This window comes from Vipera ursinii (genome assembly GCF_947247035.1).
Source record: "Vipera ursinii genome assembly, chromosome: 1".
Classification (NCBI taxonomy): Eukaryota; Metazoa; Chordata; class Lepidosauria; order Squamata; family Viperidae; genus Vipera; species Vipera ursinii.
This window is the reverse complement of record NC_139512.1, coordinates 53,778,979-53,796,773: the sequence shown is the minus strand read 5'-3', so window position 1 is coordinate 53,796,773 and position 17,795 is coordinate 53,778,979. Positions and strand designations below refer to the sequence as shown.

Sequence of the window (17,795 nt, the reverse complement as noted above, 5' to 3'; positions counted from 1 at the left end):
CACGGCCACCTGACGGTAGGCCCCACGAGGAGACTGTTCGGGGCTGGATAGGGGGGAGAGGGGCCGGCGCGAGAGGCCGTCCCCCCACTGAATGTCGGGCCCATGGGGCTCAACACCCTTCATCCAAATAGTTGATGAAGATGTTGAAGAGCACTGGGCCCAGAACAGAGCCCTGGGGTACCCCACTACACACTTCCTTCCATGTAGATGCAGTTCCATTGAGGACCACACGCTGAGTACGGCCTGTCAGCCAGCTATGAATCCATCTGGTGGTGGTGCTGTCTAACCCACATTTTTCTATCTTACCAAGTAGTAGGTTGTGATCTACTTTATCAAATGCCTTACTGAAGTCCAAGTAAATTATATCCACAGCATTCCTCTGGTCCACTAATTTTGTCACTTGGTGATAGAATGCAATAAGATTTGTTGGCTTTTAGTAATGACTTTATTTGCATCTTGGTTTTTGCTGATTCGTTGTTTGATTTTCTTTTCCAGAATCTTCCCAGGTATTGAGGTCAGGCTGATAGGTCTGTAGTTTCCTGGATCTGTTTTTCCCCCCCCCCTTTTTTGCAGATGGGAACTACATCAGCTCTTTTCCAGTCCTCTGATAGTTCCCCAGTGCTCCAGGATCTTTGAAAAATATAGTTCAGTGGTTCTGAGATTACATCTGCCAGTTCCTTGAGAACCTTGGAGTGTAATCCATGTGGTCCTGGTGATTTGGACTTGTCTAGGCTGGATAGATGCTCACTTACCATTTTCTTGCCTATCTTAACTTGTGTTTCTAATCTATTTTTTATGGTATTGTTTTTGATAGGTTGGAGTGTTTTTTCCCTTTGTGTAAAGACAGATGCAAAAAACGAGTTAAATAGTTCTGGTTTCTCCCTGTTGCTTGTCCCCTTCTTGCCACTTTCTCCCACTAATGGACCAATCATTTCCTTAACCTTTTTCTTGTTTTTTACATGTTGAAAGAAGCTTTTTTTTGTTATTTTTGACTTTGGTCGCAAGCCTTAGTTCATTTTGAGCCTTAGCTTTCCTCACTTCATCGTTGCATGCTCGGACTATTTGCTGATATTCTGCTTTAGTTATGTGCCCCTCTTTCCACTTTCTATACTTGTCCTTTTTAACTTTCAATTTATCAGAGAGTTCTTTATGCAGCCATGCTGTTTTCTTTTGAGAGCTGTTATTTTTCTACTTTGTTGGTATTGTTGTTGTTAAGTAAGTTAAGTAAGTTTTGCCCCTTTTACAATCATTTTTGCCACAGCTATTAAGTGAATCACTGCAGTTGTTAAATTAGCAATATGGTTGTTAAGTGAAGCTGGCGTTCCCATTGACTTTGGTTGTCAGAAGGTTGCAAAAGGTGATCACATGACCCCGGGACACAGCAACCCTCATAAATATGAGTCAGTTGCCAAGCGTCTGAATTTTGATCATGTGACCATAGGGATACTGCAATGGTCATAAGTGTGAAAATCAGTAATAAGTCACTTTTTTCAGTGCCGTTGTACCTTTGAACAGTCGCTAAATAAACTGTTGTAAGTCAAGGACTACCTTTCCAAAAGATGGGACAATACATGTTCACCACCTACTTTTGATTTTGGAGAATATGAAGCAGATTATGAATAAAATTATATGTGGGTAAATAGAATTATGTGTGAAATGTGTGAGGACCCAGATTGTTGGGGGTAATTAAGCTGACTTTGTAATAATGCCGCTTGTAAGCCACCCTGAGTCTTCGGAGAAGGGCGGGATATAAATGGAATTAAAATAAAATAAATAAATAAATGATAATATTTAGAGGCTAGTAGTATAGATCACCCCTTCATGGATTACTGCCTTGTCGTGGCGAAGGGGCTTGCGTAATTCAATGAAGCTATGAGCTATGCCGTGCAGGGCCACCCAAGACGGACAGATCATAGCAGAGAGTTCTGACAAAACGTGATCCACTGGAGAAGGAAATGGCAAACCACTCCAGTATCTTTGCCATGAAAACCCTATGGACAGTACCAAAAGGCAAAACGATATGACGCTGGAAGATGAGCCCCTCAGGTCGGAAGGCGTCCAATATGCTACTGGGGAAGAGCAGAGGGCTAGTACTAGTAGCGCCAGAAAGAATGAAGCGACTGGGCCAAAGCCGAAAGGACGCTCAGCTGTGGATGTGTCTGGTGGTGAAAGGAAAGTCCGATGCTGTAAAGATTTTTTCTCCATAGGAACCTGGAATGTAAGATCCATGAATCAAGGAAAGTTGGACGTGGTCAAACAAGAGATGACAAGACTGAACATCGACATCTTAGGTATCAGCGAACTAAAATGGACAGGAATGGGTGAATTTAATTCAGATGACCATCAGGTATACTACTGCGGGCAAGAATCCCTCAGAAGAAATGGAGTAGCCTTCATAGTCAATAAAAGAGTAGGAAAAGCAATACTGGGATACAATCCTCAAAATGACAGAATGATCTCAGTTCGAATCCAAGGCAAACCATTCAATATCACAGTAGTCCAAGTCTATGCCCCAACCACCAGTGCTGAAGAGGAAGAAATTGACCGGTTCTATGAAGCCCTACAGCACCTTATAGAACTAACACCCAAAAATGATGTCCTTATCATCATGGGGGATTGGAATGCTAAAGTAGGAAGCCAAAAGATAACTGGAATAACAGGCAAGTTTGGCCTTGGAGTACAAAATGAAGCAGGGCACAGGCTGATAGAATTTTGTCAAGAGAATACGATGGTCATAGCAAACACTCTTTTCCAACAACCCAAGAGACGGCTCTACACATGGACATCACCAGACGGTCAACACAGAAATCAGATTGACTATATGCTCTGCAGCCAAAGATGGAGAAGCTCTGTACAGTCAGTAAAAACAAGACCAGGAGCTGACTGTGGCTCAGACCATGAGCTTCTCCTTGCAAAGTTTAGGCTTAAACTGAAGAAAGTAGGGAAAAGCACTAGGCCACTCAGGTATGAATTGAATCATATCCCTGTTGAATATACAGTAGAGGTGACAAATAGATTTAAGGAATTAGATCTGATAGACAGAGTGCCTGAAGAACTATGGACAGAGGTTCGCGACATTGTACAACAGGTAGCAACCAAAACCATCCCAAAGAAAAAGAAATGCAAGAAAGCAAAATGGCTGTCTGAGGAAGCTTTGCAAATAGCTGAGGAAAGGAGGGAAGCGAAAGGCAAGGGAGAAAAACATAGATATGCCCAATTGAATGCAGAATTCCAGAGAATAGCTAGAAGAGATAAGAATGCCTTCTTAAATGAACAGTGCAAAGAAATAGAAGAAAACAATAGAATAGGGAGGACCAGAGATCTTTTCAAGAAAATTGGAGAGATGAAGGGAACGTTTAATGCAAAAATGGGCATGATAAGGGACCAAAATGGCAGGGACCTAACAGAGGCAGAAGAGATTAAGAAGAGGTGGCAAAATTACACAGAAGAACTATACAAGAATGAGCTTAACGTCCCAGATAATCACAATGAGGTGGTCACTGACCTCGAGCCAGACATCCTAGAATGTGAAGTGAAGTGGGCCTTAGAAAAGCTGAGCAACAACAAAGCTAGTGGAGGTGACAGTATTCCAGCTGAGCTATTCAAAATCTTAAAAGACAATGCAGTAAAAGTGCTACACTCAATTTGCCAGCAAATTTGGAAAACTCAACAGTGGCCACAGGATTGGAAAAGATCAGTTTACATTCCAATTCCAAAGAAAGGCAGTGCCAAAGAATGTTCAAACTATCGCACCATTGCACTCATTTCTCATGCTAGTAAAGTCATGCTTAAAATCCTACAAGCTAGACTTCAGCAGTATGTGGATCGAGAACTACCAGAAATACAGGCAGGATTTCGAAGAGGCAGAGGAACTAGAGATCAAATTGCCAACATACGCTGGATCATGGAGAAAGCTAGGGAATTCCAGAAAAACATCTACTTCTGCTTCATTGACTATGCTAAAGCCTTTGATTGTGTGGATCATAACAAACTGTGGCAAGTTCTTAAAGAGATGGGAGTACCAGACCATCTTATTTGTCTCTTGAGAAACCTATATGCGGGTCAAGAAGCAACAGTGAGAACTGGACATGGAACCACTGATTGGTTCAAAATTGGGAAAGGAGTCCGGCAAGGCTGTATACTGTCGCCCTGCCTATTTAACTTATATGCAGAGCACATCATGAGAAAGGCAGGGCTAGATGAATCAAAAGTTGGAATTAAGATTGCCGGAAGAAATATCAACAACCTAAGATACGCAGATGATACCACTCTAATGGCAGAAAGTGAAGAAGAACTAAAGAGCCTCTTGTTGCGGGTGAAGAAGGAGAGTGCAAAACTTGGGTTGAAACTTAACATTAAGAAAACCAAGATCATGGCATCTGGCCCTCTCAATTCCTGGCAAATAGATGGGGAAGAAATGGAGGTAGTGACAGATTTTATTTTCCTGGGCTCCAAGATCACTGCAGATGGGGACTGTAGCCAAGAAATTAAAAGACGCTTGCTCCTGGGGAGGAAAGCCATGGCAAATCTAGACAGCACACTAAAAAGCAGAGACATCACCCTGTCAACAAAAGTGCGTATAGTCAAGGCTATGGTCTTCCCAGTTGCAATGTATGGCAGTGAAAGTTGGACCATAAGAAAGGCTGAGCGCCAAAGAATTGAGGCCTTTGAACTATGGTGCTGGAGAAGACTCCTGCGAGTCCCTTGGACTGCAAAGCGATCAAACCGGTCAGTCCTAGAGGAGATCAATCCCGACTGCTCTTTAGAAGGCCAGATCCTGAAGCTAAAACTCAAATACTTTGGCCACCTAATGAGAAGGAAAGACTCACTGGAGAAAAGCCTAATGCTGGGAAAGATCGAGGGCAATAGAAGAAGGGGACGACAGAGAATGAGGTGGCTGGATGGAGTCACTGAAGCAGTAGGCGTGAGCTTAAATGGACTCCAGAAGATGGTAGAGGACAGGAAGGCCTGGAGGAACATTGTCCATAGGGTCGCGATGGGTCGGACACGACTTCGCAGCTAACAACAACAAAGTATAGATCAAACTTGTCAGTCCTAGAGGAGATCAACCCTGACTGCTCTTTATAAGGCCAGATCCTGAAGTTGAAACTCAAATACTTTGACCACCTAATGAGAAGGAAGGACTCACTGGAGAAGAGCCTAATGCTGGGAAAGATTGAGGGCAAGAGAAGAAGGGGACGACAGAGAATGAGGTGGCTGGATGGAGTCACTGAAGCAGTAGGCGTAAGCTTAAAAGGACTCCAGAAGATGGTAGAGGATAGGAAGGCCTGGAGGAACGTTGCCCATAGGGTCGCGATGGGTCGGACACGACTTCGCAGCTAACAACAACAAAAGCAGTATAAAACCAGGATATTCAAAGGAAATTGCAAGCCCTTCAAATGTAGCTACCTACATGCTGATGAAAATTTAACATTATCTCTGGGACATGTCAAAGATGATAGCCAACTATAATATTTTGCAGTTGTTTAAGCTTTTGAATACTTCTCAGTAGCAGCCTGTACAATCTATGAGGTAGTCATCTTACATGGGGAAAAAGGAATTTGTGATAATGATCATATTACCTGCCTCCCTGACAAGAAGCTGATGGTATGCCAGCCAACACTATGCAAATAAAGACAAGTCATTCTATAATATGAGTTTTGGACAAGGAGAACCCGAGAATGGAAATGCAATTGACAATAACAACAATAACAAAAGAAAGGTGAAGTTCTGTGTTGGCTGTTGAGGTAATGAACCAGCATTCAGAACTGAGAAGAATATGAAGAAAAAAAATGTCGTTTTTTAAATGAGATCCTGTGCCTAAACCTGTTATACGTTAGAGGTGGAGATGGCATTCACATACTTGAAGAAATATTTCTTTTAAAGGAGTGATAAATTACTTACCGTACCTTTTATTTTTATTCTTAACGTAATAGAGATTTCTCATGCTGTCTTTTATAGATTTGTTGAACTTTTGTTGATTTCATGACTGACCTTTTGATTTGCCAGTATTTTTTAAAAAAAATAACTGGGGAAATGCAAATCCTTTTGTGAAGGATTTTGTCATGACATCAAAACTTGGCACAAATATGAGTGTTAAGAAAACAAACTGTTTGTTCTCTGGGGAAACTATTCTATAAGGTAGCTATGCTTTTATATGCAGTTGCCTTGTAGATTAAGTGATTTAGTTTAGTTTGGCCTTAGGCAAAACGTTTCAGGATAATTTCAAAGATCCTGGTTTTGACTTAACATTAGGAAAACAGGGGTTGCAATTAATTTTAATTTAATTTAATTTAATAACACTTATATACCGCCCTTCTCCCTGAGGACTCAGGGCGGTTCACAGGGCAGAATAAAATAGCGAATACAAACATTAAAACAGGATTAAACAATAGCCCTAGTTAAGAACAATATAGATACAACGCTAAAAACCCCCAGAAAAATTAAAAAACGAGAGATAAAACAACCCCAACACTCCCCCTCAGGCTAGGCCGGCTTGTACAAACAGAAATGTCTTAAGATCGCGACGAAAGGAGCGAAGATCGGGCGCCGTCCGGAGCTCTACCGGTAGCTGATTCCACAGCTCCGGAGCGCCCACAGAGAAGGATCTCCCCCTGGGGGCCACCAATCGACATTCTCTGATCGGTGGCACCCTGAGGAGGCCCTCTCTGTGGGAACGCACAGGGCGCAGGGAGCTTGATGCCGGCAGCAGATGTTCCCTGAGGTACTCCGGCCCCATGCCATGGAGTGCTTTGAATACCGTTACCAGTACCTTGAATCTCACCCGGAAGGCAACTGGCAACCAATGCAGCTCACGGAGCAGAGGCGTAACGTGGGAGTATCGGGAGACTCCCAACACCACTCTCGCGGCTGCATTCTGTACCAGTTGGAGCTTCCGAGTGGTCCTCAAGGGCAGCCCCATGTAGAGAGCGTTGCAGTAGTCCAGACGAGAGGACACGAGCGCATGAGTGACTGTGCATAGATCATCCCGGCTAAGATAGGGCCGCAACTGACGCACCAGGCGAACCTGTGCGAAGGCCCCCCTAGTCACGGCTCCTATATGATCTTCCAAGGTGAGCCGTGAATCTAGGAGGACCCCCAAGTTGCGAGCCCTATCTACGGGGGGTAATGATTCACCCCCCATAGCTAGAGATGGAATGTCCGAGTAAACCCGGGATGAAGGTATGCAAAGCCACTCAGTCTTGTCGGGGTTGAGCTGGAGTCTGTTCCTCCCCATCCAGACCCGAACCGCCTCCAGGCAACGGGACATCACGTTGAGGGCATCACTGGGGTGGTTTGGGGTCGAAAAGAAAAGTTGGGTATCATCAGCATACTGATGATACCCAACTCCAAAGCCACGAATGATCTCACCCAGCGGCTTCATGTAGATGTTGAACAGGAGAGGCGAGAGGACCGACCCCTGAGGAACTCCACAAATGAGAGACCTCGCGGTCGACCTCTGCCCCCCTGCCAACACCGACTGCGAACGTCCCAAGAGATAGGAGGAGAACCACTGTAAAACTGTGCCTCCCAGTCCCCTGAGACGCCGCAGCAAGATACCATGGTCGATGGTATCGAAAGCCGCCGAGAGGTCTAATAGGACTAGGACAGAGGAATGCCCCCTGTCCCGAGCCCTCCAGAGATCATTCACCAGCGCGACCAATGCCGTCTCCGTGCTGTGCCCGGGCCTGAAACCCGATTGGTACGGGTCTAGATAATCCGCTTCATCCAGGACCAGAGGGAGCTGATGCGCCACCACACTCTCAACAACCTTCGCAAGAAAGCGAAGGTTGGAGACAGGACGAAAGTTGTTCAATACAGCTGGGTCCAAGGCAGGCTTCTTGAGGAGAGGCCTCACCACCGCCTCCTTCAAGACGGCGGGGAAGATACCCTCACTCAAAGAAGCCGATATAACTGCCTGGAACCAGCTGCGTGTCCTCTCCCGGGCTGCATAAACCAGCCAGGAAGGGCACGGGTCCAGTAAACATGTGGTGGTGCTCAGCCTCCCCATGATCCTGTCCACTTCCTCCGGAGTCACAGAATCAAACTCCTCCCAGATGATATCGACAAGACCACCCGTGTCCTGATCGTCAGACTCTGCCCAGTCAGAATCCAAACCGGTCCGAATCCGAGCGATTTTGTCCGACAGATGTTGGTTAAACTCCTCGGCACGTCCCTGCAAGGGATCCTCCCTCACCTCCTGATTTAGGAGGGAGCGAGTCACCCTAAACAGGGCAGCCGGGCGGTTATCTGCGGACGCAATAAGGGTGGCGAAGTGGTTGGACCTCGCCTCCCTAATTGCAGCGAGATAAGACCTAATATAGGCTCTTAGTCGCAATCGGTCGGGTTCGGATCGGCTGGCCCTCCAACCGCTCTCTAGGCCCCGTCTCCGACGCTTCATCTCCCGGAGCTCCGCAGAAAACCATGGAGCCCGACGGGATCTGCACCGGGTCAGGGGCCGCAAGGGTACAACTCGGTCAAGGGCCTCAGTGGCCGTCCTTTCCCAGGCTTCCACTAAGGCCTCGGCCGAGCTGTGAGCGAGGGAGGCAGGTGGGGACCCCAGCGCCGCCTGGAACCTCTGAGGATCCATTAAGCGTCTGGGGCGGTACCATTTGAGTGGTTCCAAACCCCCACGGCGGGGGGTGGCAAAACGGAAGACTCTGCTTTTTTATCAGTCTCTGCTTTTTTATCAGTTGCCTTAGCTATTTCCATTGTACCTTGCGGATTTAAAATACAACACTATTCATACTGTATATACCTAATCTATTTTGATTTGGTGCTCAGCCAGATTCAGAGTTTTGTAAATGAATAATTACTATTTAACATATATAATGGAGATAGAGTGGTGGGGGCAGGGTGAATCCCAAAATATGTTAGTTCTATGTCTATTGTAAGCCCTTTGGTTCAGCTGATTGTCTTCTGAAGAGATGCTTAAGGTATCTTGCCTCATCTTGATATGAAGAAGCTTCTGTGGGAGAGAAACAGAATCACTATGAACCAGAGATTCATCCATCTAGATATGATGACTTTGAATCCTATCTTCTCCAGCCTGCTAGCCAATCACCAAAGGTCATGAGAAATGTAAACCAGGAATTTCTGCTCAGCCGCCATTCTCCCTCTCTAAAACAAGTGATGTGCTAAAATGGTTATGTGATCAAGATGGAGAAAAAGAATTAGGCGCTAGATAGATATTTATAGATATACATTGCTTGTTTCTCTTTAGGGAGAGAGAGAAAATAAGTTTTCTATAGGTCACAAGTAATTACAATTTTGTTATGTGTTCAAACAAAAGATACTCTTTTTTGCTTATGCTCTTAACCAAATGTCAAATAGTATAGATGCTGAGCAACTGTTAAAATGTTAAACATTGGCCTTAGATCAGGGACATCCAACTTGGGCCACTTTAAGAACTGTGGACTTCAACTCCCAGAATTCCTCAGCCAGCTGGCTGGGTTATTTTGGGAGTTGAAGTCCACAGGTCTTAAAGTTGCTCAGGTTGGACACCGCTGTCTTAGATGAATACTTTTTTCCATTTGTGCTGTTGATAATATTATATCTTAATACAGCTTGTTCTTATGTTGGTATTCCTGAAGTTGTAGGGCAGGAGTACCTTCTCAGGTTGATAAATCCTAAGTATGGGCCACCAACTGTTTCTGGAGGGCAAAATGGATGCCATTGTATTCTACTAGCCCACAGTGAATGTGATCTTTTCCTATATTTTCCTGCTCCATGCTAAAAGTGATGTTTTCTGGCTTTTGGAAGCTTAGGTCTCACTGTGCAGTTTGACTGCTGCACTTTTCTTGTAGGCAAACATCTGTCCTTTAAATCCTCTGGCAGGAAGCCCCCTCACCTGGGTTGATAGTCACTCTCTGCAGCTCTCAAATCTCCTCATCTGCAGCTACTGTTGCCAACTATGTTCCAGTAGCATAGTTGTTTTAACTGGTGCTTGATGTGCCAAGTGTCAATGGTTGGAAAAACACCAGATTTTTTTTTGTTTTTAATATTTTCTGTCTTTCATTGAGCTACCCACTTTTATGCTCTTCTGTTTTTTGTTTTTTTAATAAATCCACCACTGCACCATTGAAATGCTAGAGCTTTTCTTTACTTTTTTGCCAGATCAAATGTCAGGAAAAGCAATGAAATGATGCACCGGTGAACTTGTAAAAAAAAAAGCAGTAGAAGGACTATTGCAGGTAAATAAATAGGTAATTAAAAATATTTCTGCTGCGTTTTAAACTGGGGGTATTCCTGCATATCTAAAGTTATAGCCACTATGATGCAATCCTGAAATAATAGTTACATTGCAGGTAGTCCTCACTTAGCAGCCACAGTTGGGAATAGCAATTCTATCACTGCAATTATTAAGTGGAAAATTATATGATTGTGATGGATTTATGATATCACCACGTTAAGCAAAACATTATGTGACTACAACTTGCAATTTTACTTCCACATTTTTTCATTAACTTTGCGTGTCACAAGCTGGTTGGGAAAATGTGGATGGTGATTGTATGACCACAGAACACTGTAGCAGTCATAAATACCAGTTGCAAAGCTCCTAAATTGTGATCACATGACCTTGGAATGTTGTGATGGTCATAAATGTGAGGATTGGTTGCAAAATGAGGCAATCAGTAATCAAGAAGTACATATATTGAGCCAAACCTTTAAAAATGCAACAAGGTATTTTATTAAAAAGCTGGTTGTGCACTCATATACTGTATATGCATGATGGTGTGTTAACTTTGTCGATAGAAATGTATGTAACTTTGTGTGTGTGTGTGTGTGTGTGTGTGTGTACATACACTTTTTTCTCTGTCTCTCATGGTGATGTTTAATTTTGACAGCTAATTTTTGCTATTCTACAATTGCTTTGCCATGAATTTCAACAAATTGTTGATTTATACCAATCACTGAAAATATAACTGGAAGAATGAGTATGTATGTCCTTTTCATTTCTCATGTGATAGATCTGACTGTGATTTTTTGTTGAAAGAAAAGATGCTGATGCAAAAACAGCATCATTCTATTCCGTTTATAGAAATTGTCCAGTTTTCCTGAATCGGTCCCTAAGCCTATAATCAGCTGACTTTGTTTAATTCTTGCTTACTTCAACAACAATAAAAGAATTTTTCATTGAACAATTTCCCATAATCCAGGGAACTCTCTTGCTGGTTAATATTATATAATGCTTTTTCCTAGTATGTCTCACGCTACACTTATTTCATTTGCCATTTTATTCATGTTTGGTACAAAAATCCAATTTAAGTTTATACTCAGAATAAGATGATGTTATCCATCAACTTAGCCACTTCAGTATGAACTTGCTTGTTTGTTTAATAGCATTTATAAAGGTAAAGGTTCCCCTGCACATGCATGCTAGTTGTTTCCAACTCTAGGGGCTGGTGCTCATCTCCATTTCAAAGCCGAAGAGCCAGCGCTTGTCCGAGGACATCTCCGTGGTCATGTGGCTGGCATGACTAGACACCAAAGGCGCACGGAACGCTGTTACCTTCCCACCATAGTGGTCCCTATTTTTCTACTTGCATTTTTACGTGCTTTCGAACTGCTAGGTTGGCAGAAGCTGGGACAAGTAACAGGTGCTCACTCTGTTACGTGGCACTCGGGATTTGACCCGCCAAACTGCCGACCTTCAGATCGACAAGCTCAGCGTCCTAACCCACTGAGCCACCGCGTCCCTCAATAGCATTTATACGACTGCCCAAATAAAAAAAGGTCAGTGTACAAAAATTTACAAATATTAAGGAACACAATACATTAAAACCCAATTAAAACCATAAAACACCAACTACATTAAAATATTCTGCAACTCAACCATTGGAACTCCAATAATCTGTACCAAAGAGACGGGGGAAAGACCCAGGTCTTGTGTTTCTAAAGGCCCACATGGTCAGGGGCAACCATTGTTGGGGGGCAGATTATTCCCAAAAGAGGGCCACTGAGAAGGCATGAATCTGAGGTCCCATACAGTGACATTTTTTCAGCGAGTAGACCTGGAGTACCCATATTGGGAGACAGGAGGGATAGACAGATACCCTAGGGAGCAGGTGGTCCTGCAAATAACACAGTCCTGTGCCATGCAGAGCTTTATAGATTATTTATTATTTATTTATTATTAAATTTCTATGCCACCCATTATGCTAAAGCAAGTAGATGACTTATTGTCATATAATTAAAATATCATATGAAACATTAAAATGTTAAAATAATAAAATAAACCATACAGTTATAAGTTTAGATATAATTTAATTAACCACAATGGAACAGAAAGGAACAAAGTGTGCATGGAGAGGAGGTGGGGTCTGACTAATCCATTAACCACATCCAAGATGCCATTCCCCTAATTGGGGTCCCAGGCCAGCTGGGGAGCTACGTCTTCAAGTCCTTTTGAAAGGTCAGAAGAGTATAGTGTTGGGAGATAATTAAGGCATGAGTGGCCCTGAGTCACTCCATCTCCTGCCTAGAACAGGTGCTGTTGTCACACCTGACAAAGTTATGCAAAGCTCTCCTGTACAGAACTGCTACATGTTCTTCCAGCAGGAGCTATGAATCCATGAAGAGTCCCAAACTGCACACTAAATCCAAATTGGTTTGTGCCACCCTACTCAGAGACAAGGATGGAAATTCTCCAGTTCCGAGATCTTTGGGCCCCAAACCCACAGCCACTCAGTCTTGCAAGTGTTGATCCCAAGCATGGTCCTTTCCATCCAGACCCTCTAGTCTCCAGACACAAGGACAAAAAAATGACAGATGTACAATTAGGTACCATCAGCATAGACAATCTACTGCACCCTATGCTGATGGATGACCCACTCCAGTAGCTTCATACATACATTAAAAAGAAGAGGAAAGACAGTAAACCTTTGTGGCACCTCTATACCACCTGAAACCAGCCCTGGAGGAAGGAGAACCACTGAGGAACAGTACTCTACCCCAACCCAGGAAGCCAGTTCAAAAGAATACCATGGTTGAAAGTATTTTAAACTATCAAAAAGTCAAGGAGAACAGGAATGGATACATCCCATCCTGAACAGGTCATTCACAAAAGTTACTAATATCTCAGTACTCTATCCCAGCCTAAAACCTGACTAAAAATGGTCCAGATAATCCATTTATGCTGGACCCTTGAAGTGCAAGCCAGTGATGGTTTCTTGAGGAAGGGGCAGATAGTTCTGCTCCCTCTTTCAGAGCTGGTGGAACTGCTCCTTCTCACATGGATGCACTCACCATGGCATCCATGTACCCTCTATCTAGACAGCTCAGCCAACCAGGAGGTGCATGGATCTACAAATCAAATAAATAAATAAAACACAGGTTGCTGTACCCACAGAACCAACCACCTTCAAGGCTAACAGAATCAAACTCATCCCAGATACTATCAAAAAACCAAGCCCCTGCCGCCTCTTAGAGGACTAGCTCAGCTGAGTTAACTCAGAGTGTCATCCCTAGCACAATCAAGTTTTCAACTGCTTTTGTGGAGTTAGATACCAAAACAAATGGAGGTGGTATCATCAATGGGGGGAGAGATATTTTTGGGGTTTTTATATTATTGATTTTTATTGCTTTATATCACCCATGTGTGAGTTGGGCGGCCATATAAATCTATTTAATAAATAATAAATAAAATCAACATACTGCTATTATCTTCAGACCTTTAATCATACAATCTCTTTTGTGTGGTTCTCCCATTCCATGTTTGTATAAATATTAATCAGCCTGGAGGATAAGAGGGAGGAGCCCTTAGGAATAGCACAGAGGTACCTTTATGTGATGAGCACCATCTTGTGGAAATGTATCAGTAGGAAGATTAGATCATTTGAAAACAGTCCTCTCAAGACCAAAACCTCTTCTGTATGAATCATAGAACTCTGGTGGCACAGATATTTACAAAATATCAGTATGTGTTCCCATTAGTTCATATGTTTCATTACAGGATGGGAGGCAACTAAATTCAACAAATAAATAAAAATAAATATGACTAGGTCTAGGAGAACTATCTCCATTGCATCGACGAGTTTTCCTTTCAAAAGAAGGTGTTAAGAATTGATATGGCAGGCTTAGATACTGGAACACCTTCAAATTTACAGTTCTCCTCAAGCTTATAGGCTCCAAATGTTAAAGAAATAATAGCAATAAGCCTTGCTTTTGTTCAAAAGGATTGCTGAATAAGGTTTATAGTTTGATAAATGTCATACACTTTTAACTACCTCTAATTTGTTAAATCATAGAATAATTTGATAAAATGAGGATATTTGCATTATGTTTAAGCACACTCTGCCTATGAAGCACATGATTTTAACAGTTTAATATTTGACAGAATAGAATAATTTGATAACATATACAAGCGGTCTCGACTTACAACAGTTCATTTTAGTGACTGTTCCAAGTTTCTACAACACTGAAAAAAGTGACCATTTTTAAACTTACAACCACTGCAGCATCCCCATGGTCATGTGATCAAAATTCAGATGTTTGGCAACTGATTCATATTTATGACATTTGCAATGAGCCTGGATCTCATGGTCACCTTTTGTGACCTTCTGACAAGCAACGTCAATAGGGAAGATGGATTCACTTAACAACCATGTTGCTAAATTAACAACGGTGATTCACTTAACAGCCGTGGCAAGAAAGTTCGTAAAATGGGGCAGAATTTACTTAACAATAGTTTCACTTAGGAACAGAAATTTTGGGCTCAGTTTAAGTCATTAGTTGAGAATTACCTGTAATTATAAAGTGGGGATATTTGCATTATGTTTAAGCATATCCTGTCTAGTTAAACACATGTTTTTAATTGCAAAAAACTATGATCTGAGACTCAATGATCTAAGGTGAGCCTAAGGGCAAACATTGGCAGTATTTTATAATATATACCCATCCTTTGTTCTGGAAATGCTGAAGTTCTATTAGAATAAATTATATTGTCATTTACAGAAATCCTGAAACCATAAAACATATCTATATCTTTTAATTGTTTAATTTATGAGAAGTCATTTTGCTTAAGAATATACTAATATACCACTAGATGTTTTTTTTAAAAAAACTTTTTCCAGTATAATGTCTGAATCCAAATTCATAAAGAGTTAGAAAAATGAGATGTCTGAGCTATAGGATTCATAGGGATTTCCTATGAAGCCTATTTAATCAGGATAACACTGTTATTAATATTCATAGAGTCAGCTGGAACACAAATGATAGACTATGGAGCCTAAAAAATTACTTTGTGAATTTATTAAAAGCAGCTTAAAAAATTAATGGAATTCAAGTAAAGTTGGTGAATATGAAAATCTTATATTAGCAGAAAAAGAATGTTTTAAAAGAAACTTTCTTTTAATACCAACTTGCACTGATATTTTTGAGAGATTTTCATCAGTACTTAAAGGAGGAAGATGCATGAATGGTCATTTAAAAGGATTTAAAGACATTGGCACATTAATTTTCACATGAATAATAAGTAGTTTCCAAAAGCAATTAACTTACAGTGTACAAGATTTGAATAAGAAAATAAGACTATGACATTAAAGGGCAAAGCAAATGTGCTCTACATTTTAAAATTACTAATATGTCTTCTAATAAAATAATTTTATTCATCTCTTCAATGGAAGTGATCCAGATATAGATTTTTATCCAATCTGTTTGTTTATATTAGGGCACATAATGATTAACGAGATACCCTTATGTTGTTGCCAGAAGCATAACCATGAAGAGTATCCAAAACACAGCTTGACAGTTTAGAATTCTGCCTCAAACTGGATATTTTTATTAAAATAGCCATTTGGTTAAGTCCTTGTATTTGGAGAATATATGTTTTATCATGTTTATGTCCTCATTTTACTTAAAATCTGTATTAGGCCACTAGCACAAAATAATACATGTTGTTTGAGAATGGTCTAACACTGATCTTTAGTGTACTAAAGAAAGTTAGTGCTGAAGATTGTTACACATTTGGAACTACAAATTTGAGAATGATTAAAATTAAAACTTTTAAAACTGGTTCAACTCAAAATGAGTCACTCTCAAGTCACACTGAAGTCACATTACAGCATATTCTTTTTTAAAAAACTACTCAAAAGTAGAAATACTACTCAAAAGTAAATTTTGGTATTATTTAATCCCTTCTAAATTCATGCAGACTGAAATACTATACATACTTATCTGGGACCATCCCACTGAATTAAGGGGATGGACTTGCATAAGATGGAATGTTTTTCATGAGTAATGATGAGTCTATGTTGAGTTCAATGAGTAGTAAGTACAACTAGAATGGAACTTTGGGAATAAAACTTAATATGAATTTAAATAGTCAGCTAAAATTCATTCATGTCATGACTGGGCCTATTTCATTGGTTCAAAGTTGAACAACTCACTGAAATATACATTTTTAAGTATTTATCAGTTACTTTAGTTAGTGAAACATTGATATAGATACACTAATGAAGATTAAGATTTAGGAGACTGTTTTACCTGTCGAAAACTATTAAAAATGCTGTGTTTTTCCCCCCCCAATGTACTCTGTTTCAAATATTACTTTGTTACCTGTTTAAAGAAATAAAATAATAGAATATATTTTAAAGAAATAAAGTATCTGTTAATAAAATATAGGTTAAAGCCAATTTATATTAACATATTTTGAAGTTACCTGTTTGATTAGGAGAGGTTGTACTCTTTTTTTATGTAAAGGCATAATCTGTATATGTTTTGCAGCAGAATCTTTATATTTATACATGCCAAAGTAGTCTCAAAGGTGCTTTTTCAAAAGGCAGGTGGACTGTTTTTCCCATGAGGAAGAAGAAAAAAATGTTTCACTTCTCATCCAAGAAGCTTCATCAGTTCTGATGGTGGGGGGATGGAAGGATTATATTTCTTTGCAATCATCTGTTTCAGGCCCCGTCCGACGAGTCACCAAAAGAATGAAACCGGAACGGGAGCTGGTTCTCCTAAGCCACGTTTATTAGCCGCATAAACAGTTGCTCAAAGACAAACGAAGTCAGTGTTGACTTCACAGCACAGTCAACGCTGTTAAGTAACCGGCAAAGCCGACACCCACCACCACACCCTTAATTGCACCACCACGCCCCCACCCTACTTAATCACCGCCTCCCAAGGTTCCCTCCTTTTGGCTCCCGTCCCACCACCATTGCAGCCGGTAAGTTACCCCCCAGCCCAAACCTCCCTCCTTTCCCCCAGAGCTCCGCCTAGGCTCTTCTTTCCCCTCACCTCCCCAGACCGCCGCGAGTTGTGCCCTGAACCCCTCCCCGGCCCACCGGTAGTCTCCGCCACCCCCTGGACCACCCAGGCACCCGTTCCTGTTCTGCTGCTCGGGCGCTGGACAGCCACCGGCCGCTCCATCGTACGGCCCCTCCCTGGCCTCCTGGTTAGTCCCAGAGGCTGCTGGGCCGTGTTGACGTCCCCGTCCCTTTTTCCGGTCCCTGGAGGCCAGGAGAGAGCCCCGTGACCGCGCTCGGCGGCCGCACACCTTCCCGGCTTGTTGGCAGCTTCCGGGGCCCAGCTGGCTGGTCCGCGGCCTCCCCAGCTGACAGGCGGGCCGCTGCTGCGCCGTTCTCCCAGCTGCTCCTATCCCCGATCCGTCGGGATGGCGTGGGCGTGGCCGGCCGTTTCCAGAGCCCGGCAGCTCAGCGGAGAGGCGAGGAAGCCGGCGAACGTCCCTGGAGCCCGGTAGGACACTTTGTAGCGGGCGGGCGGTTGCCGGAGTGCTGGGGGGGGCCGTATGCTGTGCCGGCCCTCCGGGTGACCACGGGCGCCGGCGGGAGGCT

General features: G+C 42.4%; 1 protein-coding gene across 6 annotated transcripts in view; it reads left to right on the top strand.

Annotated features, from left to right (window-relative positions):
• Positions 1-17,795, top strand: part of MIPOL1 (mirror-image polydactyly 1) — a 196,080-nt gene that overhangs the window by 25,991 nt on the left and 152,294 nt on the right. For 2 of the 6 annotated variants that reach the window (XM_083361030.1, XM_083361031.1), the window contains exon 2: positions 10,117-10,205. The gene's annotated coding sequence lies outside the window, so the exon portion shown is untranslated. Of the gene's footprint in view, positions 1-9,752; positions 10,206-17,795 lie in introns of those variants that run through there. The other 4 variants (XM_083361027.1, XM_083361028.1, XM_083361029.1 and 1 more) reach the window with 4 other exon arrangements.